The sequence below is a fragment of the Humulus lupulus genome, chromosome 6 (assembly GCF_963169125.1).
Source record: "Humulus lupulus chromosome 6, drHumLupu1.1, whole genome shotgun sequence".
Classification (NCBI taxonomy): Eukaryota; Viridiplantae; Streptophyta; class Magnoliopsida; order Rosales; family Cannabaceae; genus Humulus; species Humulus lupulus.
In genome coordinates, this window is record NC_084798.1 from 193,152,557 (window position 1) to 193,160,158 (window position 7,602).

Consider the following 7,602-nt stretch of genomic DNA (forward strand, 5'->3'; position numbering starts at 1 on the left):
GTGACATAGCCATACAGGCGCTGTGGCACCCAGTCAGGGCCCCCTTCCCTGGATCATCCCAGCATCGCAACTCAGAAGAACAGCGCCGCAGCGCTCTTACGCAAACCCAAAAAACTGGATTTGTCCACCATTTTCTCCGAGCCAAAACTCCTAAATCTCGTCCTAAACTTTTTCCAAGGTCCCGAATGAGTCTAAAACCTTAAACAACACATCATAAGCAGTACAAAACCTGAAAAATGAAATCTGATCTCTAACCCCAAATCAAAAGCCAACTCTTGGTTTAAAACTCTGCTGAAATTTAAACCACTGCAATAATCCATCATAAAACAGAGCATAACCTTACCTAAATTGTGTGATTTAAGCTTTGAGTTGCTCCTAACCAAATGCCCAACTTCAAGCCTCAATTTCCAAGCCTTTTATCCCAACAATTCAACAAAACCCCCAAGGATCCAAGAGATAGAGAGAGAAATAAGAGAGAGAGAGAGAGAGAGAGAGAGAGAGAGAGAGAGAGAGAGAGAGAGAGAGAGAGAGAGTTGAGAGAGAAATTGAGATTTTGTTGGGTTCTAGACTTCTAAGGGTTGAGTCCAAGCTTATCCTTTGGCACCAAAATGGCCTAATTGCCCCTAAGTCAATTCTAACCTTTTAATACCACCAAGGGCACATCCGCCATTTGCTACATTCCCACTATTTCCTCGAGTAGTCCTATAAAATCCCCAATTAATCTTAGCGTACTGCCTTAATCACTAAATAACTACCCACTACCCGATAAATCCCAAATACGTACTACGTTCACAAAATACCCCTAGGCTCACACCGAGTCGGGTATTTGACCCTGTAGTGACTATTTTTCTAATCTGATCCCTAGGATCGCCTCAGACCACACATCTCAAATATATCTCCACAATACTATTGTCTCAACAACAAGACACACATAAACATATATATACCCTTAACAGGTCAAAAATTACAAATAAGCCCTTATTAGCGAGAACGGGCCCACATGCATATGCATATATATTCACATTATATTATAACTCAAGTAATTAAGTACTAATGCACATATATCACAATTAATCACGTAGTAACACCATTAAATCAGTTATTGCCCTCCCAAAACGCTAATCAAGGCACCAAGCCTTATTAGCAAATTTGGGATGTTACAACTATCCCCTCCTTACAGAAATTTCATCCTTGAAATTTACCTAAATAGTTCGGGATGCCAATCTTGCATATCAGATTCAAGCTCCCACGTTGCCTCTTCTACCTTGCTGTTTCTCCATAGCAATTTCACTAAGGAAATAGTCTTATTCCGTAAGACATTATCCTTCTGGTCTAGGATCTGTACCGATTTTTCCTCATAAGATAAATCTTGGTCCAATTCCAGATTTTCATAACTTAACACATGTGTAGGATCTGATACGTACTTCTAGAATTTTAAAGGGGCCAACAAACCTAGGACTTAACTTGCCTTTCACTCCAAATCGTTTCACTCCTCTCAAAGGAGAATCTCTGAGAAATACATGATCATCGACTTGAAACTCTACACTTCTACGTTTCAAGCCTGAGTAACTCTTCTGTCTACTTTGGGAGGCGAGCGTTCGAGCTCTGATCTTCTCAATTGCCTCATTAGTCCTTTGAACTACCTCAAAACCTAAGTACTTCCTCTCACCCATCTCCTCCCAATGAATGGGTGATCTACACTTCCTCCCATACAACATTTCACATGGAGCCACTCCGATAGTTGCCTGATAACTGTTATTATAAGAAAACTCAATCAAAGGGAGATACTTACTCCAAGATCCCCCTAAATCCAGCACACAGGCTTGCAACATAACTTCCTGTATTTGAATCATCCTCTCATAATGTCCATCCGTCTGAGGATGATATGCTGTATTGAACCTAAATTGCATTCCCATAGCCTTCTAACAGGCAATAAGTGGGCTGATTTGGTGTACCTATCCACAATCACCCACCTAGAATCATGTTGTCCCATTATTCTTGACAATCCAACCACGAAGTCCATGGTAATATTCTCCCACTTCCACTGTGGAATCCCTAAAGGTTGCAACAACCATGCTGGCCTTTGGTGTTCAGCCTTCACCTGCTAACATGTTAAGCACTTGGCCACATAATCCACCACGCCCTTCTTCATTCCTAGCCACCAATACAGAGTTTTAGACCTTGGTATATCTTTGTTGTACCCAAATGTAGAGAATAAGGAGTGGTATGAGACTCATCCAGAATCTTTCACCGGATACCAGCATCCACCGGAAAGCAAATCCAATTTTTATACCTCAACATATCTACCTATGAAATAGAAAAGTCTCTAGCCATCCCAGCTAAGAACTCCCCCTGCGTCTCCTTAACTGAGGATCCTCCTTCTACCCTTATCTGATTCTCTTAAGAGTAATGTTGACTAGCTAACCAACTACCAACTCAATTCTCGCTCTTGTCATTTCTTCATCTAGCTTTTCTGATGTTTGTCTCAAACTGAATAGCCGCCCTAGACCTCTCTGAATCAATGCGTTGACCACCACGTCGGCCTTTCCAGGATGGTACAAAATCTCACAATCATAGTCCTTCACCAACTCCAGCCAACGTCTTTGGTTCATATTCAAATCCTTTTGAGTAAAGAAATACTTCAAACTTTTATGGTCAATGTATATTTCACACTTCTCTCCATACAAGTAACGCCTCCATACCTTTAGTGCGAATGCCACTACTGCCAGTTCCAAATCATGAGTGGGATACCTCTGCTCATACTTCTTCAGTTGTCTCGACACGTAGGCTATCATCTTTCCAGCTTGCATCAATGCACAACCTAAACCCTGCCTCGAAGCGTCACAGTAGACCACAAACTTTTCCCTATCTGATGGAAGACTCAATACCGAAGCAGTGATCAGTCGCTACTTAAACTTCTTGAACTCTTCTCAGTCAAAGGTGTGACTATTCTGGAGAATCCCTCAACAAATCATCGACAGTACCCTGCTATCCCCAGGAAGCTTCTAACCTCAAGTACACTGCTCGATGTCGTCCAATCTCTCACTGCCTCTATCTTGGTTGGGTCCACCAAAATCCCTTCCTTACTCACAATATGGCTTAGAAACGTTACTTGAGGTAACCAATATTCACACTTACTAAACATAGCATATAGCTTATGCTCCCTCAGCCGCTGCAGTACCAAACGAATATCCTGCTCGTGTTCTGTCTTTGATTGGGAGTACACTAATATATCGTCAATGAATATGGTCACAAACCTATCCAAGTAATCCCTTAAGACCCTATTCATCAAGTCCAAGAAGGATGCTGGGGCATTAGGTAATCCAAAAGACATGGCCAGGAATTCATAATGTCCATACCTTGTATGGAATGCAGTCTTTGGTATGTCCTTTTCCTTAATCCTTAACTGATGGTAGCCAGACCAAAGGTTAATCTTAGAGAACACCGTCTTCCTTTGTAGTTGGTCAAACAAGTTGTTGATACTTATTCTTAATAGTCAACTTATTCAACTCTCTGTAATCGATGCACATTCTTAAGGACCCATCCTTCTTCTTGACGAACAACACTGGAGCACCCCAAGGCGAAAAGCTGGGTCTAATGAATCTTAGATCCAGTAATTCCGGCAACTGAATCTTTAGTTCCTTCAACTCTGTTGGCGCCATTTTGTAAGGTGTCCTTGATACTGGTTCTACTCTCGGTGTGGCGGAAATCCTGGCAGGTCTGCTGGAAATACATTAGGAAACTCACACACCAACCTAGTTTCATCTGGTCCAATTGAAACGACCTTAGAGGTATCCATTATTTTTGTTAGGAATCCCATGCAACCTTCTTGCAATAGGTCTCTAGCCTTCAATGCAGAGATCATAGGTACTCTTGGTCCACTCATTGTCCCCACAAACACAAAGGGCTCCTCTCCTTCGAGCTCAAAAGTTACTATCATACGCTTGCGGTCTATCGTCACCCCATACTTTGACAACTTGTCCATCCCCAAAATCATATCAAAGTCATCCATCACTAGTTCGATCAGATCCACAGACTACTCCCTACTGTCTATCTCCACTGGTAATGCTCTAACTCATCTCCTAGAGACTACCATATCCCCATTTGGCAACAAAGTCCTAAATCCTCTAGCATACAAATCATAAGATCTACACATGCGGTCTATCACTCTAGCAAATACGAATGAATGAGTAGCTCTTGAATCATCAATGAAGTAAATGAAGAACCAGCACTAGAAATATGATCTGTCACGACCAAGGGACTAACCTCAACCTTGTTCTGGGTCAAAGTGAACACTCTGGCTGGGGTGAGGCTGTCACTCCTCTTTGGTTCTATTTTTCTGGCTTGTGGGCACTCCTTCCTCAAGTGACTGACACTCCCACAAATGAAGCATGTTCTGACTCTACACTCCCCCAGATGTCATCGCCTGCACCGTGGACACTCTGGGAAGCTTCTCCAACTTTCTATCCCTCCCTGACGACCACCATAAGCACCTCGCGCCCTCCTATCTGGACCAAGAGGAATAAAAGAATCTGAGGCCTTTCTCTTCTGCTCCCAAGGGCCCATACCTCAACCCAGACCAATGAAGGGAGGAACTGTCCTCCGAGCATCACGCCTTGCGGCGCCTTCCTTCCATATTTGATCTTCGACACCCTCATTAGTAAGGGATTTTTCTAGTACCTGAGCATAAGGTAGTCCTCAGATCAAATTTTATCTTAACATCCCGGGCTATCATTACATTCAGCCCCGTACAAAGTGATCCCTCCGTGCCATATTAATAGGCACCAAATCTGGTGCAAACTTAGCTAGCCAGTTGAACTTCAAGTCGTACTCTGTGGCGATCATTTTCTTCTAAGTCATATTGATTGATTCATCCACTTTTGCAGCTCAAACTGCAACACTGTAATAATTCTCAATTAAAGACATCCTGAAATTCATCCTAACTCATAATCGTCACATCCCTCCTCTGAGACACGACTTCCCACCAGATGTGGGCATCATCCCTCAGCATGTAACTGGCACAAGCCACCCTCTCATTCCCTTCCACCGTCATGAAATCCAGGATAGGCAAAGTCATGTTCATCCACTGCTCTGCCTGCAGTGGGTCTGGACCGCTCTCAAAAGTGGGAGGGTGCTGCTTTCTAAACCTCTCATACAAAGGCTCCCACTTATTCTCCATCACAGGCTGGGCTAACACTGATGCCACAACCTGTGGGACCTGTGAGTAAAATGATGGAATAAAGAAACTTTTTGTTTAACTTAATTAAAATTACGATATTTATGAAAATGTGGTAACCTTGAGATATTATTATTTTAACAAAGTTAAATATGCAATTTTTATTTATCCATCAGGTAAATGGAGTGAGTACCAAATTTTTTTTATCTTAAATAATTATGATTAGTTATTTAATATTAATTAATTTCGTTAATTAATTATTTTTGGTGAGAAAAGAATTAGAAAAATGGTACTATACTTTTGTGATTATTTTATTTAAGTTAAGAATAATAAATGGGATTAATATTTGGAAAATGACAACTAAAAAATAAAAGAATTCTTTTAGTTATATTTTGAGTACAATTTTAACATAGCCTTGCGATATAAATCAATTTGGTGAAATATTTTTGTTTAATAAAATCTTACGAAATTTCTAAAAATTAAAGGGACTAAAATCTGCCAACTTCTACGCAAATTTTAAAGACTTTCTCACGTACATATGTCGCATGCAAGTTTAGTTTTACATTAAAAAATATGCCTTTTTGATTAGATGTACGTTTGTTGTTTGGAATTCGTTGAGATTACACTAGTAAGTTTGAGATTATTCTTTATGGGTTTATGTTTGATTTTGTGATTATGTTTGAGATACAACCTGTGCCATGTGTGCATGGTCCATGCACACATGGAGTATGTTTGTTGGGTAGGCATAGTCTTATTTGATATTGAGACGAATGTTTGGTTGTGATTCTAGGCTCGTTGTGAAGCACACCACTATTTATTTTGCTTGAACTTGAGGTAAGGACGTTAGCTAGAATTTCTATAAATTATGATTACTGTATGAGCTATTATGTTATGAGATCGACTACTTGTATATGTACTGGTGTGTTGTATGAAAAGCAGAAGGTTGTTAGAGTGTTGAACATGAAACAACAAAGGAGTTACTAAGGATATGACGTGGCTCGTAGGGAAGACGCACTGAGGTTATTCTTGGACCAGAGTTCCTATTTACCTCATAGAAGAGGATTTACTGGTTTATGTTTTACCGGCTACCTCATAGAACTTGCTACCTTTATTTGTTATGATGATATATTCAAATAAAGTGGATGATTATGATCTAATATGATATGTTATGAGCTTACGTTATGAAAGTAGGTTGTATTATGTATCTTTGAAAATTGTTGTATTTTATTTGTACTTTCTTACTGGGAGAGTTGTTGCTCTGAGCTGTTTCATTTCAAAGTTGACTGATAAGTGCATTCCATTATTCACCCTCCACAGGGGAAGCAAGGAATTCGAATAGACAGAAGAGTGTGAGCAGGCGTTTCAGGTGATTAAACAACGTCAGGCACAACCGCTTGTACTATCCAAGCCCGTCAATGGCAAGGACTTGTACCTATACGTAGCTGTTTCTGTCCATGCCTTGAGCACATCGCTAGTTCGAGAGAAGGGTAATGTACACCATCCCATCTATTATGTCAACAAAAGGCTAATAGACACTGAGACTCGATACCCTCAGATGGAGAAGCTTGCTTATTGTCTAGTGCTAGCATCTAGAAGCTGCGACTGTACTTCCAGGCCCATCCGATCAAGGTGTTGATGGACCAACCTCTCCAACGGGTGTTGCAGCGGCCTGATGCCTCAAGTCGCCTATTGAAATGGTCCATTTAGTTAGGAAAGTTCGAGATCACCTACTAGCCAAGGACGGTGATAAAGGGACAGACCCTTGCAAATTTCATAATCGAATGTAATCGGCGACCAGCGACCACAACAAGACTTTTGGGAAGTCTATGTGGATGATTCCTCCAATGAGCACAATGCCAGGGTAGGCATGATCTTGGTAACCCTGAAAGGCCACCGCATCCACTGCGTGTTGAGGTTCGACTTTTCCGCGACAAACAATGAAGCCGAATATGAGGCATTGCTAGCAGGATTGTGCATGGCGAAGGAATTGAAAGTTAAGTACCTAACAATCCAAAGCGACTCACACCTGGTAGTCAACCAAATCCTTGGTGAGTACTAGGCCCGCAGACTTTGTATGACGTCCTACCTCAATAAAGCCAAACACATGCTTGCCCAATTCAATCGCTACACAATCGAACAAGTACCTAGAGACCAAAATTCCAACAAGAATTTATTAGAAAAGTTAGCTAGCACAAGGGATGTAGAGACCTTCAACATTGTTTCGACTGAGTTCCTAGTGGCGCCAAGTTTCAGCCCTGTCGTGTACGGCGCTGCTAGCAAGTACGCCATTGGCGACCACGCCTCTGGCAGCCTTGCCATTGGCGACCCTGTCACTAGCGACCACATTGTTAGCCTTGCCACCGATGGGGACTATGACTCCTCGATGCTTATTGATGAGGGAGAGACATGGATGGCCCCTATCATCA